At 40.8% G+C, this 24,702-nt stretch overlaps 3 long non-coding RNA genes across 3 annotated transcripts; all 3 read right to left on the reverse strand.

Annotated features, from left to right (window-relative positions):
- Nucleotides 1-545: 545 nt before the first annotated feature.
- On the reverse strand, nucleotides 546-24,622 carry LOC115403948 (uncharacterized). The gene is made up of 3 exons (XR_003933276.1): nucleotides 24,553-24,622; nucleotides 12,139-12,146; nucleotides 546-556 (listed from the first exon to the last, which is right to left on the reverse strand). It is a non-coding gene; the product is annotated as an uncharacterized LOC115403948 (long non-coding RNA).
- On the reverse strand, nucleotides 1,861-3,036 carry LOC115403952 (uncharacterized). Its single transcript, XR_003933280.1, has 3 exons — nucleotides 2,894-3,036; nucleotides 2,237-2,365; nucleotides 1,861-1,891 (listed from the first exon to the last, which is right to left on the reverse strand). It is a non-coding gene; the product is annotated as an uncharacterized LOC115403952 (long non-coding RNA).
- Nucleotides 5,009-5,421, reverse strand: LOC115403955 (uncharacterized). Its single transcript, XR_003933281.1, has 3 exons — nucleotides 5,347-5,421; nucleotides 5,148-5,226; nucleotides 5,009-5,054 (listed from the first exon to the last, which is right to left on the reverse strand). It is a non-coding gene; the product is annotated as an uncharacterized LOC115403955 (long non-coding RNA).
- Nucleotides 24,623-24,702: the final 80 nt, after the last annotated feature.

Consider the following 24,702-nt stretch of genomic DNA (forward strand, 5'->3'; position numbering starts at 1 on the left):
GAAGCTCCCATCCGGTCCAAAATTTGACCAGGTTGGTCAGTTCCATTTGTGTTGCTATGGATTGAATTGAAAAGGAAGTAAACATATTTGTGACATTATTAATCATCAGAATGAACATCCACCTATAGCATGACCAGCTTACACTCAACACAAGGTAAATGAAGTCACAGTGAGGCTGGTTGGACTCCTGCTACATTACTAGATTCTTTCTTGCTGTCCAAATTGGGGATATTTCTTTAAAAAAAAAAGTTCACACTGAACATTTAAATAGCTAAGTAGCTTTTAAAGAGCTAGTTATATAATAATTATGACTGTCACATGTAGCTGTTGGACAGCTATATAGCTTTAACAGGTAACTAGTACCTGAAACTTGCCTCCAAAAGTCTATAAACCTACCATTTGAAATGAACTGTCGAAGATAGCCTGAAATGCGGCATTTGGTGTCGACTGAGCAATCATCATCATCGTCATCACTGTCCTGAGAAGGCCACGTGACCCGCTGAAGAAGGACCTGCATTGAAACAGTATTATCAGAAAAAACTGGTTATTTTTCTCTCTTAAAAGCTCATAACCTTTATCAAACTTGACTACCTAGAGGAAATAAAAGTCATAACGTTTTCATAGGTGAACTTGTGAAAGGATCATTAATAGTTCTCTGGGTGGTATGACTGATGTTGATTATGGGTTACCCATAAAGGAAAACAGAAATAAGAAGACTGCAAACAGCGCTGACCTTTAGGGGTGTTAATCATCAGCTTCATCCCAATATGATACAATTATGATATGTTTGGACAATGTTACAATGTTTGCTGATATAACAAAGTCTGTCACAATACAATTTCGATTGAATTAAACTCAAATCACAAGCTTGCAATCAATATGATGGGACACCATCTGCTCATCTCACACTGCTGTGAAGACTGCTTTATGTTTAGATGTAGTACTTCACTTTCTCCAGTAGATGGATTTAAAACATCACATAGTAAAGATTCTTTTTAAAAAAGAAAGTTCCAGCCCCGACATCATTATACCAGTGACAGTGGAGTCTGTCCATAAAACACTGACTCCAAATAAGGTTGTGTGTGTCCAAAGAAACAACTACATAGATAGATACACACACATAGATACAACCAAAATGTATTTGCACTTCTTCAATAAAGTGACAGAAAAAGATCAGCGGTGGTTTATTTCCAAGAGGTGAGTATATGTTGTCATCCCCCATCCTTTTTTTTGTTTTTTGGTTACTTGTGGTAAGACATGATGTTGATGTAATGGGGCTGTTAATTTATGAATCAGTGTTAATAAATGTATTTATTACACCCCCACTGACCAAGTATGAACCGTAATATTTACCAAGAAACTATTGTGGCGGCGGCAAGGGGTCATGGGAGTTTGCGGGTTTGGGTCTCCCAGTTACGGGTGTTTTTGTGGCATTTTATGTCGGTTGCCATCATTGTGTTGTTGTTCTGGTACGTTCTGAGGAGCATCTGTTTTGTTCCTGCATGTTCAAGTATGATTGTGTCACTGTGTAGCTATTCGGGCTGCGCCCCAGAACCTTTATGTGGGAGACTTGTTTCTGCCTGGAACTCTGGTGGTGGTGCGTTTTTGGTGCACCTGTATTATTCTCCGACGGTTTTTGCTCATTCATTCTGGTGTTCAATAAAAAGCCACTTCGGTACAGTTCTGAGTCTCATTCTGGTATGCGCCCGACGCTACACTATGTTAAAAGATCAGAGTAATTGAAACTAACCTCAGGGCTGAAATTTCCTGCTCCCTCTTTTGGAAAAAGCAAGTCCACCGTGTCAGGTCTTTCGGTCATCAGAGTCCACATTGGGGTTTCTTTAAGACCTCGTCTCAGTTGCTTGATTTGCCTCATGACACGTCCTATCACCTGTTAACATTAATAAGACAGAGGTTAAAACACACAGCAATCCTCTAATAAACAAGGTTGAAAAGTAAGATAAAAAATATATATATAGTAATTTCATTTGTATACTACATATTTGTTTCAAATAATTGTTGAATGATTAAAAAAAATGTTCATGATAACCGACATCTTCTATGTTTATAGGTAAATAACATTTTTAGCTTGTTTTTTACCTTTGTAATATATAATCAAAGTAAGTGCTTCAACTGAATTTTGTCTGACAATTAAAACAAAATCTTAGAAATGCATGTTTATAGCCAAAACACAAAGAACAAAAAAAAAAAAAAATCATTTGTGACTTTCACTCACAGCATGGATTAACAGCTTCTCAAAAAGCCATCTCCTGTTGTTCTCGGTTAGGGGAGGGAGGTCCCAGGCAAGGACCAACTCCTGGACACGCTGTTTATCCTTCTCTGACAGAGAGGAGTTCCCTTCAAGCTTGAAGACAGAGGGATGATTATTAGGAGATTGAAAGAAATGTGTAATGCCAGACACTACAGATGGGGTACAAATCTGGAAGCAACACACAAATCTGACTACAACAAGGTGGGTGGATTTCATCAATAGGGGTTACTGAAGAGTTTGATGGAAACGACACCAGATCTGACCAAACTGAACAGCATTGCAGCTGTTCCATCAGCACATAGTGGCCCAACACCTTATGAACATACTGCTGGGTTTTCCTTTAATTTGTCCTGTCTGTATGTGTACTTGCAAAAAGTAATATATGACATCGTGGACACCAATAAGCACCACTATGTACTTTATTCAATGATTAATGGCATTTCAGCTGCTCTAAAAATCAGGATTTCTGTATCCTATGTACAGTATTGCAAAAATAATTATATTTCAATGTCTTTGCTTCAGTCAGTCATATATTACACCATCACTCAATAACTATAATGGATACAAAATAAAAGTACAAAAATTCCTGTTGGAAGAAAAATGTTTTGAAAACACACATACAAGTTTGATAGTTTCTCTTATGTCCAAGTCTGGACAGTCTTCTGGTGTAACAGTTGCAGTCTCAGGACTCCCACCAAGCAGGACATGAACAACAGCAGGGCTGAGTCCAGACAGACACGGTCCTCCATGAAGAAAGGAGTGGCCTACCATTCTCCCAGCCAGCATGAACATCTCACTTTCCACAAGAAAGTGAGAGGCTGAGGGGACTAAATGGCCAGGCTCTCCTTCAAAGAGCCGTGTAATGTTTGAGTTTGCTGTTGAAGACATTGAAAACACGGCATTAATATATACAATAAAAAATAATAGGTGTTTTTCCACAGTCCAAAGGCATGCAGGTTAGTATTGACAGGATACCATACTTGCCATCAATACAGATGTCACATCATTTAGGACAATTCTTCCAACTTTCATGGTAAAGCGAAACAAAATATAATAACATACCAAAATTGATGCAAAACCCAGACTTCAGTTTTTCCATGCATGTTGAGAAAAAGAAGCGAGTTACGCCCTGTCCAATAGCAGTATCTCCTGTAACACAATTTAACATCTGTCAAGATCAAGACAAAAGAAACAGATTAAATGTTTGTGGACAACTTGCAGTTGGAGCTACCTTCAAGAATGCAATTCAGCGGCCGTGCCCATTCCACATGAGGTCGCTTGTAGAAGGAGATTAGGGCCATGTCCTGTTCGCCAAGGCTTTTTCTGATGTCCATGCTGAGGAGTAAGGGGCTCTCTGTCTCATGAATGCGGAGAAAACGACTGGCACACTGAGATATGGCTGTGGAGGGGTCACTGATAGATAACCACCCTGGGTGAGTGCAGCACAACAAAAATCACATGCAGATTCTAATCAAAACTTCAAGTCTTCAAGCCTCATTCAAGCATGAACAAAACAACTCAATAATCCATAGCAAATTGTTAACAAAGTACGAAACACATCGCCATTACTTTAGTGAAAATAACAGTATTTCTGGTCAAAGCCATAATATTTCAGCAATGTAATGTATTGGCCCGAATATAAAACGACTCAGATTATAAGACAACCCGTTTTTAAAATATGATTTTTTTTATTGTGAAAATAAAAATATGTTGAAGACAATAAGGTTACTCATAAAACTACTTTTTATTGTACAATTATTTAAACTCTAAAACTCACAACAGAGATAACATTTCATGTGATTAAGATAAAAATATTACTGAAGTATTAAATAAAAAATATATTCTCTTTCTCAAAATAAGCAACAATAAGCAACAATTAAGAACCTCAAAGGTTCAATAACTGCATTCATGATGTAAATAACTTTATAACCATCAAATTCTAGTTCTATTCAGCTTCATGAACGTTAACAATTCAGCCTCCTGAATGTTGGATTCAGTTCTGCATGTAGAGAACAGTTCTTCAGAAAGAAAGCAGGAGATTTCAGCTGCTCTGAGCTTTTATTACTTTCTCCTTAAGGCTGTAAAACTGAAACCAGATATACATATAAGTGAACAAACACACAAGATGTATCACAACATGCATCACTGTCTAAAAACAAAACAAGTCCGTATTTAAAATCAAAGCTGCTAGCTCAATGCTAACTATTGTTGGAAACGCCATCGACATGCTAACGGAATTAGCATCTGCGTTGAAACTTCAAAACAAACTGACAAACTCACAAGTATCAGTTTCACCTCCATCCTGAACATCAACTAAGTACATTCGAGTACTTACAGACAGATATTTTCGATGCGCTGTTTGAAATGAACCTTAGAAAAACAAACACCAGCCACACTTGCTCAGTCTTCTTCTCACGCTGCTGTAGGTTTACACTCTGTCCAGCTCACTACCTCCCCCTAACGGGGGGCGGAGCCACTGCATGCAAGCAGAGGCAGTACAGGTCACCGGGACTTTGGCTCCATCTAGTCCTCGATTATAGTACGACCCCATTTTTGAGAATACCATTTCTGGAAAAATATATCGTCTCATATTCAGGCCAATACAGTAATTATTTGCATCAACATTGGCTAAAGATTAATAAATTCTTCTTTTGTTTTGAAGAAACAGTTCTCTTTCATTAATGTACCTTCTGTAACAGTAGCGTGAGCTCCGGATGGCCCAGGCATTGCTGCTTGGTCTTCTTCAATTGCACTGCTTTCTTGGGTCACCTCTTCTCCTGCCCTACTCCCACAAAAATATTCATGTTTAACAGATGTTGTATTTGTGAATTGCTGGCAAGAGTAAAAATACTGACAAGAGAAAGTAAATGAACACCTTTCCACACATGAAGCAGCGTGCACCTCAATGAAGTCAGTAGGGAAGATCTCAGTGCAGACAGGACATTCCTGCATATCTGTTGAAAAATGTTGCAAAGTTACAAGCAAAAATAGTACTAATTTAAAGAAAAAACAGATTATGTTGTCTATAATACTGCACAATATGTTCACAAATTTTTTAAAGGAAAAATGCTTACATTTTCTATCTTCAGACTCATTGTTGTCCACAGTACTGGTAGTTGGATTGTCATCACTGTCAACATATTTTACATCACAAGACTTGACGTGTTCTGTCAGGAGTGGAAGAGGAACTGCAGCTCCACACTTCTGACATGTTGCTTTTGGCATACTGTTGAATGTTTCATCAGTAAGCGGTAGGGGATCTGTGCTGAGTTCTTCTTGAATTGGGGCTATGAACAGAGTTTTACCCCCACGACTTACAGACTTCAACATCATGCCTGTATAGCCAGAGACATCAGGAGCCACAAGAGATAGTTTCCGGCTTCCCCATCCACCTATAGGAAGGGAGCAGGAGAATTAGACTTTTCAAGACTTTGCTAATGTAGATTACATTGAGAAGTTAAGTCAAAGAAACTATATTTTATGTCTAACAACAGACCAGACTGAAGAAATCATACAAAACAAAACGAGTCAATGTTGTTTTTTACTTCACTTATACAAATTAAAAACATGACAAACATTTTTTTTGCAGTTTCAGATGCAGGCATGATCCTGTAAGCATTCAAAAAGTTTCTTAAAATGAACTGGCTTATTAATAAATGTTCATAGATGAGTTTGAAGAGTTCTTCTGAAGATTTATTTAGGTACCATCTGTCTGATTATTGTAAGTACAACGAGAGTGCTGTTCATTGCAATAGTGTAAAGCTGTCTGTACTTTTAATGACCAAGCAATTGCCGACCTGTGTCCCATACCTGCAGATTTGTAGAGCAGCCATCCTCCTGTAACGGCCCCCAATTTTGGGAAAAGAATTTTGAAGGCATCACATAACTGGAAGCAAAAAATGAATGCAAGTGTAAACCTCTCCAAAATAGAGCGAAAACTAATCATTTAAGTCAGGAATGGGATTCTGTACGCTGTATGACAAACTAACACACCTTTAAGATATAGCTAGGCTAAAAAATATATATTTCTTGTTATTACCTCTTCATGTGTTGTGCCTTCATCAAGATGAGCCGTCCTACGGCCCAAACCTGCACGCATATGGACTATTTGCTCCTGTTCTGTTGGACTTTTATCTTGTTGCTTTGGCAACAAATAGAAAGCCACATCTAGTGGCTTGAGCCTCTTGGCAGGAACAAGATTTGCTGCAGGAAAGCGCCTCTTCCCTCTGCCCTTTGTAAACAAACCTGGAAATGACCTAAAGAAAATAAGACCAATAAACCATGAATTATCACATCATCTGTCAACGTTTCTGGATTTGCAGGAGAACGTATTATAGAATGTGCCTTTCAACATGATGGATGAAAATAGAAAAATATGGCACTGTTAGGCCTTATGTTTAAAATCACAAAACATCAGATACTTTTTTCTGGGGTTTACTAACTTAGATTTGAATGTCTACAATGTAATCAAGATGCAGAAACACAGCATGTAACACAATGCCATCATTACTTTCTGCAAAATTATGAAGCAAAGTAAGAATTTTACCTTTATAGGTCAGCAGCATATCAAAATGTGAATATACACATTTAAAAAAGTAAATTCTTCAGTCTTTACCTGGTCATTTCCATTGGAAGTGATGGCCTCTCTGGCTGTCTTTGTTCTCTACAAGTAGCCAAAAATATTTATTCATCATCAATATATCTGCAACAGACAAGTAAAATAATCCATATGTAAATGAAATGAAATAAACCTTGCATCTTCATTAGTTGCGGCACCACTAGCTGCACCAAGCTGTCTGTCAGTTGAACTGATGAGCTCCAATAACCTCCTGGCAGACTGCACAATATTGTCAGTTAGGCGATCCTGTAATAACAAATACAGCACACAAACAAAAATTTGGATATTACAAAGCAGCAGCAGCAGCAGCACAGAGATAAGGGTTTGCACAACCAAATGTTACAAAACTTAAACTTCATGCAACTTTTGAAATTGCTTCAATTTTTTTGCTGTCAAGCTGAACAAGCTATTTAAATCTGATTTGGGTCAAGTGAAGCAGTTTGTAACTAACCAGCTGTTGAATATACTGTCAGTCAACTATTTGTTGTCAAATACTCAACTAAATAATGAGTGCATTACAAATGTTTGGGTAAGATGGTGGAGAAAGTAACTTAATGGTCGGCTTTGAAGCTGTCAGTCACTTATATTTTTCCAGTCACATCATGAACGAAGCATATCCCGGAGTTGGCTAATTGCTGACACAGGAGGTCTCGGAGAAAAAAAAAGTTTGGTGTTGCTTCTGTTCAATAACTTCTGTGAATTTGAAGAGTGTCCAGTAATATCTACTAATTACTATATACTAATCTACTGATTAATTTTACACAAAACGTAAGTAATGAGTAATACACTCACCGACGCGCCATTATTTCCACCTGCGGCTGCCATTGTTGGCGGGCTGAACGTCCACAGCACACACGTCTTCCTGTTGCTGCAGAGCGGGACCTGATTGGCTGGATGCTGAATGATTGAACTCGGGGATCGATTGCTTCTCTTCGGTTACCCGGATGTTGACTGCGAATTTCTGACACTGAATTTTGGACACTGAATTTGACACTTCGAATTTTTTTACACTGAATTTTTTGAGACATTGAAATTTTTTTCAATGAATTTTTTTAGACATTGAATTTTTTTGCAATGAATTTTTTTAGGTATTGAATTTTTTTGCAATGAATTTTTTTACACAGTCAAAAAAAATCAGTGCTGGAAATTCAAACGCTTTTAAAATTCAAAGTCAGATTTCGATGCAAAAATAATTCAGGTCTAAAAATTCAAATTCAAAATCAGATGGCACATATTTACTTCCATACTGGTGACAAATTAAGATTCAACTTTATACAGCAGTAGACCCCTCCCCCTGCCCCGTGACCTCTGGCGCCCCCTCTGGTCAGCCGTGCTCACAGTCCTCTGTTTGTTTACCTGCTTCTCTAGGTCAAAATAATGAATCCAAACATAAAAATGAGCTCAGACTTCCCGTGATGATCCGATCAGTCACGTCTACGACGCGTTGTACGGAGTTTATGAAACACGGGGGGATAAAATGTGTGTTTGGGTGAGGTGGGCGGCGGCCGCGGGCCAGCCAGCGAAATATTTCAATCCTTTTGTTTGTTTTAAGGGATAATTCCTGTTATTTTCCCCGCCGTGTCGTTCTCATCTGCATGTGAGACCGTGCTGCCCGGACAATGATCCATCATTACTGGCAAAGAAACAAAAAAAAAAAGAAAAAGAAAAAAACACACACACACACACACACACGCAGTGTTTGTGAAGATTGCGTGGCTTTATGTAAAAATGAAGCCATTATTTCCCCGGCCTTCTTCAAAAACAAAAGGATAAATATGTCCATTTTCTCAACTTTGGTCCCATTTCATGCTGTTCTCCTGCTTTTCATTTCACGCTCGGCTTCAGCCTATTTATAGATGAGATGGAGGAGGGAGGCGGGAGGCCATTACTGACAGGAACCAACCTGAGAGAGTGTGTGTGTCCCGTCACACACACTCCGATGTGGACTTACAGACTGGATTGTGTGTTCTTGTCTGCATTTGAAAATGAAATCCAATTTCACCTCACCGCAGTGAGAAACAGGAGCAGAGATTTGAATGTAGCGTTCAGGAAGGAAGTTCACATCGAGCAATAAAAAACTGCTTTTGCATATGAATCCTCCAAGTTACGTTTGTTTAAACCTTTTTATATCAATTTTAATAGGAAACCTGCGTATAAAGTACTGCTGATGGTTGAAAAGAGACTGAGAGAAGATGAAGAACAAAGGTTAAAAAAATATAAAATTAAAATGATTATAAAGGTGTTGTCAATAAATGACTGAAGAAAAAGCATATTTACGCCTCACTAAGAGTTAGTATTTGAGCGTAATGAAATTGGCTTAAAATGCATTAATTCATTCAGTTATTAATGAATGGATTAATTAATTAAAATTAGGGCTGTCAATATTAGCGCAATAATAACGAGCTAATTCAAATTCCCATTGACGCCACTAATTGACATGTGATTAATTCACTTATGTTTTGTGACCCTCATCGGGCACCGTAGTTTGGGAAACTGAGACAATAGTATGTCTGCAGCAGCCATACCCTTCTCACCTGAGAGGTACGTGAAGGGATACAGCACACTCCTGTACAGTAGGTGGCAGTATGCACCTTAAAGCTGTTTGTGATCCGCCAAAACAAAAGAAGAAGAAGAAGAAGCAGGGAGTGGCTCCTCCACAAGATGACCACCGGCATAGGCATGTCAGCTCCAATCCACAGCAGCATGAATGCAGCGTCTGGAGCCCGGGCTCCAGGCTTCTGCTCTTCTATAAATGACCTAAAGGACTTCCTGGTTCAGGAGTCGGTTATTGATGCATGAGCTCAATCAGCCTGTGTTGAAAAATGTTTGGAAAACTGGAAATGTAGCTGGTTGGACAATACATGGTCAGATTATTACTAAATGATGTTCCATTCAGGCCCAAATGCAGTTTCAGCATGTGTTTTGAACCTGCAAAATGTTTGAGGTTAAAGGGAGATTATTCTGGAACGTATTTGATATTGTTTTGGATTGTGGCAACAACAATAAACATGTATTTACATTAAACAAGCTTATTTGTCCACTCCCATGTTGATTAGAGTTTTAAGAACTTGAAAATGTTCACTTTAATGTCCATTCAGAGTAAATACGAAAATGTGTGATAAATTTGCAATTAATTGAGCGTTAACTGTGGACAATCACGTGAATAATCGCGATTAAATATTTTGATCATTCACAGCCTTAATTAAAATTCATCTAAAATATGCATATAATCAAAATAAAAGGTTGAAATGGCAAAGATCTTAAACAGATCAAAATATATATTAGAAAAAATCAATAAAATGAAGTCTATGATTATTAGTTATTCATTGGTCACAATAAATATTTTCAATATAAATACATTTAAAAAATCATAACATACAAACAACATTTAAAAGTTGGAATTAAATAGGTAGTGAAACGAGACTAAGAATAAATGAATTAATGAATACATAACTAAATTCATATCAGTAAAAATAGCGCTAACATACAACATAAAAAACTGAACAAATTTTGTGCATGGTATATTGATATGTACTAAAGGCAGACAGAAGGAAATGACATACAAATAAATAGAATGCTTCCAAAAACGACAGTAAATATTTCATTTAATGCATTCTTTTTGTGTTATTTGATGTTTTAATTGCTATAAAGCAATTTGTGTTGTTGTTGGTTTTTTTTTTCTTTAAAGTGAGAAATTTACTTAAAAAATAATTGCAATCATTCCCATTTTTCACTTTAAATTGAACAAACACCCCTTGAAGCAGTCTGTCATCTCCATCAACAATGTCTTGTTTTATCTTCCAGGACAAATCAACTTTGGTGGGCGGGGCCAGGCTGTCACTACACTACTGTGTGTTGATACTTTTGACTTGTTGTATTACATAAATTTATAGATGATCAAGTAGTTAAAATTGTATTTATTTATTTGTTTGTTTGTTTATAATAAGGATGGTTGATTTTTATCACTTGATTTTATCATATGATTTTTCACACTTCACCCATCTTTGACATTTTCTTATTAATATGAATTGCTGAATGAAGTCTTGAAGCAGATTTTCTTTTGTCTTTTGTTTTTGCTTGAAGCAATCGTGATTTGATGCAAGTGCACGATACAATATCAGACAGGAATGTGTCACCATGCTAACCTGATTAGCATCGCAGTTAACGTCACGTCTGGCATCAATCACATTCGATTCAAAATTGAATCCATCCCGTCTGCTTTCCATTCATACAGAAAACTGAACCAGAAAAACTAGAAACTAGAAAGTTAAATGTAACTTTTTCAGAGTCTCACACTTCTGCTGTTACACGTTTCCTTCTTCTTAAATTAAATCTTTCTAATAGCTGAGTGGGGGGCTGCTGTGGGGGTGGGAGCTGTAGTTTTTTTCCTCCCTCCCAGTTTTTTAAAAACCACCACACTTACTTCCTATTACACTTACAAATATTGAGCTCATACATAATTGAAGCTCCCGCCCACATGTGAAATGCTGCAATCCACTTCATTATTTATTCTCACTGCACTTCAAAAATTGATGTGTTTGAGAGGCTGCGGCTCGACTTCATTAACAACTCAACGTCTCTGCTTTTAAACACAGCGGCAGACAGCGGCCCACACACACACACACACACACACACACACACACACACACACACACGCGTACCTATAAACAGACACACCTGTACACACACATTAGTAAGGGTAAGGAGCATGAGGTGAGCAGAGCTAGCGAATTTAGCGGCGCAACAGTTAGCATGTTAGTTTGTGAAGTTCGTGGTAGTTCAGTGGAACATGGGACGTAGCGACAGCAGCAGATTCAGAAGGGTTCACAGAGTTCGCAGCGCTAGCAGAGTTAGCAGAGACTGAACAAAGAAATGAGAAGAGTTAGCGTAGCTAGCAGAGTTTGTCGAGTTAGCGAAGCATGCGGGCCTCTCCCCTGCTGCGGCTCAGACATCAGGCCAGGATGGGACGGGATGACCATCGCATGCTTAGATCGATAGAGGATTAAGCTGTTATGTCCACTTAAAGCTGATATAATGGGAGTAATGGATTCCAGCAGGAGGCGGCGCTCTGATTGGCTCCCATTCGGTCGTGATTTATGGCCACTGCTGCTTAAAACGGGGCGCTTAAAAAATGAGACTTTTCATAATAAATACTTTCCAGAGTGCTGCAGATCAATTGTTCCTGCAGAATGATGAAGACAGATGGTTTGTGTGTGCACGGCTGACTGCGCGCCGCACACTTGTGTACCCGAACGTCTGCGCTGCCTGGAAAAGAGGCCGCGTGCAGGAGAAGATGGATTAAGTGGCTTTTTATTCTGAGTGTTACTTAGAGGCAGAAAAAAAGGGGAAGAGAGGGAACAAAAAGCAGAGCTGGTGTGCAGAGCCGCGACTCAGGTTGTGACACACTGTCAGATTTATGGGAGCTCAGTGGGAGACGGCAGAAATCAAACCTGCAGTCACAGATCCATCAGAGAGAAAACACACCAAACACGACAAGCAGCAGCACACACTCACAGAACTGCAAATAAAGAGTATGTCGAAGTAAATAACTAGGATTTTTCAATATAAAACCATAATTAATATTTGTGAATGCTTAATTATGAGAAAAGCAGGCACACTATTAACTCAAACAGTAAATATTCATCAGTGTGCATCATAAAACTCATAATACTGTGACAATCATTTTCATTACTTAACAACTACCGTATTTTACGCACTATAAGGCGCACGTAAAAGCCTGTAATTTTCTCAAAATCCAACAGAGCGCCTTATAATTCGATGCGCTTTTTTTGCGGGAATTACGGTAATCACCCTGATCATATGCGCAAACAACCCGTTTGCTAAGCTGCTAAGCTAGCTAGTTTAAACAGAACGGAGCACGGCACGCGGCTGCACAGCCGGCCGACGTGGGGAGCGGTTGGACGCTGGGCGGCAGCCTGCACGCTGCGACTCTGAGAACGGCCAGCAGCCCACCCGCCGGGAGCGGCCGGCCGGCTGCGGCTGAGCTGTCGGTGGGGCACTTCACTCAGGGGACCGCAGCTGGCTGAACCCCGGTGACCAAGCGAGTTAGACCAGTCGCGGCCGCTCTGAGCTGCATATCCGTGAAGAGGAGCGATCCTCAGTCAAACTCGCTCTGATATGTCACTTTACTCACATATTTCAACCGAGAATGTAACCACCTAGACTGCCAATATGTATTTCTCTCATACTATTCTATACATCCTATGCGCCTTAAAATGTGGTGCGCCCCATTTATGAATTCTTTTTTTAATAAAAACCATTCATTGACTGTGCGCCTATTAATCCAATGAGCCTTATAGTGCCGAAAATACAGTAGTATTTTAAGTATTAAACTATACAACTACCACTGGTATGTTGAGTATTTCATTACAACTTATATTTTCTGTATTTTGCATATGAGGAAAAGAACTCATGTTACTGTAAATAACTAGAACTTACATTACTAGTTTAAATAGGTACAACAGTGTAAACAGCTAGTATATTCAATGACTTAATCATCAATAATACCTTCTAAGTTTATAAATATATTATTTTTAAGAACTTAATTCTAACTACTGTTTTGAGCTCTTACTCAAACTCGTGGTTTGACCAATTAAGTTTAAACAAGTTTAGAAACTTAATTTATATAAAAAAAAAACCTTCTGTGACCTACATTAGCATTAGTTTTAGCAGTAACTTTAGCATTAACTTTGCATTTAGATTTAGCTGTAGCTTCAGTATTAGCTTCATTGGTAGCTTTAGCTTTAGCTCTAGCTTTAACTGTGGCTTTAGCATTAGCATTAGCTCTGTCTTTAACTTACCTGTAGTTTTACCATTACCTCTCTCTTTAGTATTAGCTTTATCTTTAACATTAGCTCTGTCTTTAGTATTAGCTGTCCCATCAGTATTAGACTTTTAGTCTTTGGCATTAGCTATAATGTTAGCTGTGTTTAGGATCTTCATTTAATTCACCTTGACATTATTCTCTTCATACCAGAAGCTGTCCTTTATCTGTATTATCTTTTTTCGTTTCTTTTAACAGGTGTGAAGGGAATTTAATGAGACTTATGGGCATACAAGCTTTACGCATGGGAGTCTAACCCTACCCCTGACCCCAAACCCTAAACCTTTTCCCCTGAACATAAACCAAACCCTAAACCCCTGTTTGGTTTCTCATTATTAGGCATTTGCTTGTTAAAACATCTGATTATGGCGTTTACCTGATCACTTTATTGATCTGATGACTCCAGAAGCTGGATGATGATTGGATTTTTAGTGAAGATGAAAGCAGGCTCAGTGTTTCGACTGAACTCTGAGCATTGGTCGGGACTGATTCAGGTTTAATTCAAGACACGTTATTATACGTCAGAATGCAGCGGATCCTGCAGCAGCCGCTTCCTTTCCCGTACAAACGGACTGAGTTGTCCCCTGTGATATGAAAAGATTGCCTCTGACTTCTTCGTCTTCTCTCCAGAACCCCATTGTCACTTAAGGACATTGTATTTTCCTCATCTCTCCCCTTTGTGGCGGCTGCAGTCGGCGACACGTTCAGGTCCGCGGGATTCGGATGTTACCGCCCGCCGAGAGGCATCGCTCTCTCTCTGAGTGAATTTATCTCTCGGTGCTGAATGAACCTTCACAAGTGCAGCTTCTTCTTCTACTTCTTTTTTTTTTTTTTTTCCTTTATGCAACAGAAAATTTCTCTGTAACAAAAGATTCCCGCAGCCAAAAACGAGACGGCGACTCACACAGACAGAATTATATTGAAAACTTAGAGAATAAAGCAATTTCTTTTTTATCATAGTTTCATATTGCGCCCTGTGCAATGGCCCATGAGGTACATTTACTCTCCTCTGCAATATATCGTCACCCCCCCCCCCACCCTCTATCTCCCCTCCTCCCTCCCTGGCTGCCATATTTGCTCTCTAAAACCAGTCCTAATGTATCAATTGTTCTGATCTGGCTCTGCTGGAGTGTGAACAAACAAATTGGATTGTGTCCCCCCCTCGAATAGCTTTCCTCCTGGTCCACCCCCGCCTGGCCCGTCCAGGCTGTTCACTGCATATTTTCATGGAACATCTCAATCCAGGCAATTTCACCAACACACACACACACACACACACGTGCGTGGAGCGAGACCTTTCAAACCATTTCCCAAGGTCAGAACAAATGGCCAGACTGTAGTGGTGTATAATGATAAAAGCACTCAGAGCGGCTGCAGCTAAAGTGCCTTTCCAAAAAAAAAAAAAAAAAAAGACAAAATGGCCTCTCCATCCCGCTGTGCATCCCTCCTTCAGCCCGCGGGGAGACGACGGGTCGACGGCGACGCCACTCACCGTGCCCAACCGCTCCGGAACACCGTGGACAGAACAAGCCTCATCTTACAGGAACATTAGCGAGTTTTCAGGACCCGCTCAGGGTCTCATGAAATGTAAATCGGTGTAGAAGCCAAAATCACTGATTCAGTGTTTCAACCTTCAAACAGGTTCAGAGAGGTTTGAACGCCTCCAAACCTGCAGGATGATTTCAGCTGATGGTTGGTACCATCGCCCTAATCAATGCATTAACGTTCAACAAACTTCCATCAGCAGGTCTGAGCTCAATAAATTCAGCGTTCTACACTGTTAATCACTGTCATCCATGCAAGGCACTCACTCAGGTTCCATTCCATTGGTTCTCTGTCTTGCTCAAGGACATTTCGACATTTGGGAGATCAAACCTGCAACATTTTGACTGAGAGACAACCTTCGGTCCACTCAGTATCTCTTGTTCGTAAGAAATAAAATGCGTCTGTGATGATGGGGCAATAAGGAGCATGCGCCACGTTCATAAACTTAACCAGTTTTTATAAAGTGATCAACCTTAGGAAATCTCTGACCCGGATCAGAATCCTCCTGTTTAGCCTCCAGGCGATATCTTATCGGCTGAAGACTGTGAGTGTGGTTCTACTGAGACTCTCCACCTCGTGAAGCCTCCACCCAGGACAGCTTTCAGGCTCCGCTGGCGGCCGCCGGAGCAGATGAAGCCAAGGACGACTTGTTGACAAGTGAACACATCCGAGTTCATCATGTGTGTTTGCTGAGATGGAGGCAGCGGAGGACCATTACCTGCCCCAACACATCCATCACACTGTGACCCGGCCAAACGGTAAGCACCAAATAATGACTTCCATTGATCCATTCACTGACTCCCCCCACCCCACCCCCCCCAACCACACACACATACACACACCCCTACGTTTTACCCTACGCTGTCTCCATCAATCCCTCTGAAGGGAAGAGGATGGCGAAAGAGAAGACAAAGATGAAAACAAAAGAAGATACGGACAAAGAAAGAAGATGAACAAGAAGACACAGAGGACAATGTAGAAGAACGAAGTCAAGAACGTGAAAAAAACAAAGACAAAGAAAGAGAAGACAGTAAAGATGATGAAGAAAACAAAGGAGACGAGAAAGACGATAAGATAACAAAGACCACAGCTGAGATGGGGAGGAAGGAAAAAGATAACATCAAAGAAAATGAGACGAGAAAAGGACAAAAATATTGAAACTGAAGAAAACAATGAAGAGGAAGCAGAACGGAGAGATGACGAACTGAACCTGACAACAAAAAACAATTAAGACAAAGCAGAGGACAACTGAAATAAGACAAAGAAGACAAGGATGTAGTAGAGAGCAAGAAAAGGCGGGGCAGAGGAAGACGAAGACGAAGAAACAGAACTGCAGATGAAAAGCAAAGAGGTCAAAGACAAAGAAAACAATGAATATAAAAAGCAAAGAAAACAAATGAAAATGAGATGAAAAAGTCAAAGAGATAACAAAAGTGAAGACAAAGTAGATGACAACAAAGAACAGACAGACAAAGATGAAGAAGATGGAGCGAACAGAAATCAAGATGATGAAAAAGTAGAAGAACCAGAAGAAGAAGGATCAGTGGATGTCCTGCCAGCCGATCCCTGCCGCCGTGTCACGGCTCTAATCTAATTGCGGAGACGTAAAGATTCACATTAAGACGCTCAATGAGGCTTAGCGTAACAATTCTCTTCACAAGCTTCCTGTATCAGAAGTTACAGGAAGAGCTCGTTCCTCTGATTAAAGCAATTCATCATGTGGGCCGTTATTAAAAGGCGTCGTGTGACACGCCGACTTATCTCCCATCGCTGCGCCGACAGCTCGGAGAACAGAGGACTTTTACTGCAGCCGCCGTCCCCTCGGCACTGTTTACAGCCTCACACGGCACATCATTACTCATTACTTCTTCACTGCTTATTTAAATGTTCATACTTCACTTTCAGCACCAGATAAATTGAGCCGTATTTAGCAGGATCCTCTTAAATCTTCTGGTTTATGTTTGGTGCCGTGGAAGTGCGGTGTTGGTGAATTATCCCCCCAGACTAAGAGTTACCTCATCAGAGTGAAAACATCATTCGAATGGATAAAAAGCCCATCTGACGCTAATGAACGGATGAATGAGTGTGCTCGACAGCAGAGACATGCATTTTTTATGTGTTATCACACAATATCATGCCCTGTGTTACATAAGTCATGAACTCCTCGCAGCTCATTTTCACATCTGAGAACCGCTGAACCACTATTTTCCTTCTTGTGATGTACAGTAGTGGCTCTGAAAACCATTCCACCCGATACGAAGTACAAGTGTAAAACATATTGGCATAATTTGGTCACTTGGGCGGAATAATCAATCACCTTCTCAGCCTGGGCTCCATGTCTTCCCCGTGTCTGCTGCAGATGGGTCTACTCTTGACATCTTGGTGTCGAACTAATGGAACGACCTCAGAGCAGAGAGAGCCTCACACCACCCTGTCATCTCTCAGGCCATCGCCTCCTGTTTGAATGTCTGGCCATTGTGGTTTGAACAAAACCAACAAAAACACCTGCCAGACGCTGACAGAAATAGACGGCACAAATATAAGTATTTGTTGTTTAGTTGACCGCAAGATGTTTCTGTTGTGTGAGTCCCACTGAGACTCCAACTCTGTTTTTTGATTGAGTTTCACAGGTTGAAAACTGATAATCACTTTCTTAGCATTACTAAAAGGCCTCCGCATCTCCAGGGAGTTACGGGAAATTCAAACATTCTGGGTTGGTTTTTTGAGACTTTTTCAAGTCTCCATTGGAGAGATCTCCTCAATGTTGCCTTGACGTCTCCATCAGTTGTGGAGCTGGAGATGGATTAGACTGGGAAGACTGGGAAGACATGTCAGGAAATGTCTCCATGGCTTGACCCACGTGATAACACGATGAGAGTATAAGTCAGTATTTAGTCATCCAAGTTACCCGAATCGCAGCAACGTCTCCGCTAGTGAGGTTGTCCATTAATGGAACAACCATGTTGTAATTGGAACTAAATAAAGCTGAATTGAATTGAATTGAATGATTACCCTAAGAATTACAGAGGAAAATACAAAATCCTGATTCTACCACTTGTTCCTACCTTATCCCCATGGATTCCCTCTAGAAAGACTGTAGAAGGACACAACAAACAAACGTAGGGGGAGGGCTGGCACTGGGGTCTTCTTTAAAATATGAGAATCTGATTTAAACTACCTTGAAGCAGACAATCCTGCTTTGGTTGCTTGGTTCATCCGTCCGGATTCTGTGTGCGATCAGTTTATTTTCTGTTGTCTCAACACGTTTCCTGTACATCTCTGTTGATCGGGTCAATTCCCCCACAAAGCTGGCAGGTGGATTATTTTTTTTAACTCCTCTGAGCACAAACAATCCCTGTAGTGCAGACATGACACCCGGCTTTTCCGTCCACACCGACACCTGCAGTCGTCTTTATCTTCTTACGCTCAGCCTGATAGCGAAGCTTTAGGCGGTGATGGGAAGGGAAAGAGGTGGAGGGAGTGCTGAGCGGTGATCAAAGACCAGAAGCCACAGATCAGACTGGGAAGTAATTCACTAACCTTACAGTGGCTTTAACAGCGTGCCGGATGTTTCCGGAGGGCTCCACTCGGAGGGGTTTAGGCCACAGGTTAAAGCAGCACAGTGGTGGAAAGTAGCAGCACAGCTCTGCCCTTTACAACCCCGCCGACTCTCTCTTTGTGTATTTCCAGCGTTCATTCATCCAAACTGTGAGGCCAAACCACTTTTATCTCTTTGATTCATCACTGTAATGAAGACACAGCGTGTTCAGCTCCATTAAATCTCCACGAAGTTAAACAGTTCAGAAACATGATTGTAGGATTGTTTTACACCCCGGTGACTTTGGTTACACATGCTGTGTATTCATGACTAACTGAGAAGTGGGAAGGCTTCCAAAGAAAAAAAAACATCAGAATTTCTTTGAACTGAGAATCTTCCAGCGGACGAAATGCTTCCTGAAAAGCTCCCGGAGGTCAGGATAACGGCGCTCAATCATAGAGCATACAGGATGTGCATCTTTATGAGAAACAATTAAAATGTTAAGGAAACAAAGATATTGATGCCTTGTAAGTTATTTATTTATTCATTTATTTATTTAGTGGTTTTCTTATGACCCCCATGGTAGATCGGGACTGTTTCATTCTCTCACAATGCCAAACCGACTGTTAAAAAAAATGAAGTGATAGTTGAATCCGGCTGAAATTCAAAACATGTTTTAACTGGAAAATGGAAACTTGAACACATTTCACCTGTTGAAGCAACTTGTTAGCAGTACATGAGTTGAAGCTCAGAGGTCACTTTAAACGGTCATGATCTGCAGTCTCTACTTGTCCGGCTCCCTGTAGAGGCTGTTAACGTTCGTATTATTAAAAACTGTAATTCTTTAACTAAATTACTGTTTGTTTAATTTGTTCTAAGCTATAAGCAACATTAACAACAGCTGTAATTTGGAAATCTCAGTTAAGTTAAACTACAATATTAAGATAGCAGTGAGAGCATTACAGCTAGATTTCCAAAGTAATTCGCTAGTTTTATTTATCAAAATCAGGTTAAGGCAATTAAATAGAACTTGTACAACACTGCCCATTAACAGTCAGTAAAGTGACGATATTCTACGTGAGTGTTCATGTAATGAGACTCTCAAAATAAACAGGAATCGGAAAGTTGACCCAAACTCTGTGAAGTCGGGTTTTTTCTGTGTGTTTTCCAGGAAGGCCACAGGGGGCAGCGTTGCCACAAAAGTGAAGGGGACGCTGGAAGTGTGCGGAGAAGCGACACAGAGGTGAAACATCTGTCATCAGAAGGCCTCTCAGATATTCAGATTGGCGTTTTTAATGACATTTCCACAGGGTGCTGAAGAAAGCCCGTGCAAGCAAACGCAACTTCTGACTCCGTCTCTCGGTCCGGGCCAGAACTGCACACCACGAGCCGCTTCCACGGGTTTCATCATGTTCCTCTTATTAAGAAAGACAAAAGTCAAAACTCACGGCTTGTTTCTGGAGTGTCTCACAATATTTTGACATTAATTGACGCATTAATGTGGTGAAAACAAGCGGCCGGAGCCAGAAGACGCCGCCGCCCGACGCTCCCGCTCTCGTCCAAACCTACTCTCAAGTCTTACATCAGCGTTGCGTTCGGTCCAAAGTGAGACGCTGACTTAATCCCGTGTCATCTTCGCCGCGTGTCTCCAACGATAAGAGCAATTACCGCGGACCACAACAAGCTGGGACCGCGTGGCGTCGGTCGGCATCCACTCGCTCTCTTGGCGGCAGGAGCGCTCGCCATGCGGCCGGCTCGCGCTCCAGCATCCAGCCGAGACTTTGGAGGGCGGACAGACGGATGCGGTCGGGGATCTGGACGGGCGGGCGAGTCGTCGGCGCGTGTTCATACGAGGAGATGGTTAATTTAACCCAGGAGAGAGCCCAGAAATTGATTCTAACTCTGGTAAATTAAGTCTACTGAGGGACTCCGGGGCTCTGGTCTCGTGGGTTCATTTTATCCCGATGTGAAGATGATGAGGAGCCGCGCTGCCGGCGGCAACTTTGTCAAGAGGCTTCTGACATGCTTTACTTGCTCACTTTCTCAGTCTCTAATTGCACACATACATACACACACACACGCACACACACACACACACACACTGCGGTAAACTGCAGCCTGTGTGGCAGAGAAACCTTCCACCTTTTGAAAAAAACCCGCCAGCTGAGAGCGAAGACAGCAGTGGGAAAATTATCGGCCCAACTCATGCCGCCACACAGCGTCTCTTCAGGAAAATATCACAGAATAACACAGTGCTTTGTTTTCATGCACGACACATGCATTCAAATCAAACATTTGGGGGAAAAATAGCCTGTAAAGGGCCAATAAAAAGAAAAACTCAAGAGAGAATACACTTTTATTTCTTTTCTTTCACAACTGACAGGACTGAAGTGTGCTTCTCTTCACAGAGAACTCATAGAGCATTTATGATGAATAATAGAGACAAAAACCGAGCAACACGTTACTTTCTTTTCATAAAAACCACTGTAGAACTTTGTGACTGACTGAAATCAAGTCGTCACATTCAGTCATTGGTTCGTTGCTTTCTGCTTGTGTCACCTTCTGACCCGAACCAGGGTTTGAATCTCTACAACGTAACTTGGGCCCTCAGGATTCAGTGAAACCTGACTTTCCAATAAGTATGACCCAAACATGGACAATCTGACATTTGAAAGTAGGAAAATAGAGCAGGATTCAGTGAGGAGGCTCCCTGAGGAGACGAGGCCCGGCTCCAAATCAACTGATTGGGAGCGACAGCACAATCCACACATATGCTCGACTAATGGGGCGAATCAGCTCCGAGCCTGGAGGCAGAAAGCGAGCGACAGACGGTCAGAGGGAGGGCGGCCATCTTTAAGGTTGAGATGAGGACATACGGCTGTTGTCACTTGGCGCCGTGTGTAATAGTGTGTGTGGTGACCTCCAGCAGGCACAGACGGGGACGGCCGAGCCCAGTCGGGACCTGTTAAATCCGACTCCTAACATGTTGCCACACCTGTCCGCTGTGGTTTATTCTCTCCTTCACTTGACCTTTGACGGTGTCCTGATATCAGACGCTTCTGCTGGAGCTTCAACCCCAAAACTAGGGTTGAAGACGGTAACAAGACAATAACAGGAGGTATGATTCCTGCCAAATTATCAAGTTGATTCAATTCATTTTCACTCAAACTGCTTCCCGAGGTGGTCTGGGATGCATCTGACCACATACGCTTTGCGGTGTGACAGTCATACGTCGTGAATGCATCCCCAGACAACAGCATAGCGACTTAACATTCCTTACTTCATTACTTCAGTTACTTCAGTGCCATTTAAACTTACAGGCATAACAAGCTGTTTTTGACTTGTTTCAAAAGAACAAAACCCATTTGAAACATTTTCACACTGAGATTTACTTTTAAATTGATTTGAGAACTGGGTTAGCGTCTGTAGCGTGTTAGGATTTGATGGATTTCACATTAATAGGTAAAAAGTTTTAACTTATCATAAAATCGAACACAGAATAGCATTTAAAATCCCACTGTCGGCTATCAATAAATTTCCCTGATTAAAATCAATAAAGTGACTTTGTCGACCAGAATTGTGCACCAGTGTCTTGTTAGCAAGAAGCTAGTTAGCTAGTGTGTTAGCTCAGCGATCATCATATCTATATATATAGTTTGATTGAGTCTGTTTTAATATATTTTACAACTACAGAAAAAAATAAGCTCTTATTGTTACATTTGACGATTGTGGATTCAAATAACAGGACAAAACTTAGCTGTAATCAAAAAAGTCTACATTCCAAACATCAGAAAAGACACTGAACTTTCTTACTTTCACATTAATAAAATATCAACACAATAAAAACCTCATTCATTAGCAGTTCCTTGATCTTTCAGATTGATTTTCGTTTTATAACAAGTTCTAAACATCCACCGAGTTTTGTTTGAACCGTGAAAACTTGAAAGCAGACAAAAGGCTACAAAGATGACCGACTTTTCAATTAGTTTTGACTTTTCCATTGTCGTTTTCTCTATTTGTAAGCATTGTTTCATGCACCCATGCCAAATTTTGATCTATGTTTATGATTTTTCACATTTTTGGTTGATAGAAATTCAAGCAGAAAACCTGATGGAAACACAAAATCAAGCCTGAGCTTGAGAAACCTTTTTTCTCTGTGTCGACACTGTCACAAAAACCCCGAGATGAAGACGGCGGTGTGGCGACGAGAGCAGCCGAGGAAACAATCGGCGTCTGATGTGTCGCCGTCTTAAAGAAGAGGACGAGGGCGGCGCTAATGTTTACCCCGCTGAGGAAAGGCCACAGCGGCTCCGCAGACTTTAAAATGTCATTTTCTAGCTCACTGCACTGTAACTGTGCCTCTGCTTTGAAGAAAAAAAGAAGAAGAAGAAAAAAAAAAAAACAAATAGTACCATTTAAATCACAGAAACACTCGCCGCTGAGAAATGTCAGATCTTTACTGGATGATCCGGTCACAGCTGGTATGAAGGGAATCTGGCTCCACTCACACAAAAATGATCTTTGCTTTTACCTGTTATTTAGTTTTCTGTAAATACACATTTATAAGGCTGCAGAAAACTGAACATTAGAGCGAAAAATGTTCAGATAAAGTATGCAACAAGAAAAAAAACATCAGTATAGAATCCATTGGGAATGTTTCCTTCTTCCACTATGTTAATATTTTATTATCGATCTTTCAAATGGAAGTAGAGCTAAAGAAGCTCTTCAAACGTAGTCGATGTGTCAACCATGTGTTGTTAATATGTCTGCAATAGAAGTCTCAATCTTTAAAAAGATACAGAGCAACACATTTCTCTAACATGAATTAACACACTCAAACTCCAGCTATTATTGGTCAAATATTACTCACAACTTGTTGTTTTAGGCTGAATCCCATTTCACCCCTTAGCCCTCCCCCTTGGCCCTACTCCTCCGTTTTGCGCGTTCACGTGGCGGGGTAGTGGCGTCCCGATTGTCATTATGACGGAGGGGTAGGGGGAAGTGGTAGGGCTATGCACCCCTCCAAATGGAGGGATATGACAGATTTCCCAGAAAGCCTTGCAAGATCGGCAAGATAGCGGCATCCGCAATGAAAGATGTTCATAAATGTAAGTATTTTCTCAATGAATAAAGTTTTAAAATGTAAGACAAACATTCTTCTTCGGCAAACAGTTGTCGCATCTGACTACGTCATCGGCAGCGGCGACTACTGATGACGTACGCGATTGTCGAAGGGGTGTCCCAATTCGGAGGGGTTTACTTTCGGCCCTACCCTTTAGCACTCCGTTTCAAAGGGGTAGAGTTAAGGGGTAGAGATAGTAAGAGAAATGGGATTGGGCCTAAGAGTCCCAAATGAATTAAACATAAAGTCTTGGCTTTGTCAACAGATGTTTTAATTTACGAATGCTTCAGTAAATGCAGGATCATTAACTGATGTGAGGACTGCTGAAACAGCGCTCGTTGCTGACCACACCTTTCATCACTCATGGTTAGGTTTTCAAGTGAAACTGGAAAGCTTCTCTGTTGCGCTTTGGGTGTCTGTTTACACGATAATGGTGCTCAGAATCACTGAAAACGCAACTTTTTGAAATGGCTCCCAAGGAGGTACTGCTCGACAGTGTTTGGGCTCCACTGTTTTGTAAATGGGTGAAACAACACTCTTTGGAAACGCCTGTTCTAAACACGTGACACACTGCTGCACATGCACACCCCAGCCATAATGAACATGTGGCCACATGTGTGGGTTCATTACAAAAACAACCATCACCGCCATCTTGTGGCCCGACATGCCAACTACATCCTTTTTGGCGTTTCTACCGTTTTCCGAATGTCAAAAAAAAAAAAAAAAAAAAATTCTGAAACGAACACAAGAAAGTTTCCACACT

This window comes from Salarias fasciatus, chromosome 2, assembly GCF_902148845.1.
Source record: "Salarias fasciatus chromosome 2, fSalaFa1.1, whole genome shotgun sequence".
Taxonomy (NCBI): domain Eukaryota; kingdom Metazoa; phylum Chordata; class Actinopteri; order Blenniiformes; family Blenniidae; genus Salarias; species Salarias fasciatus.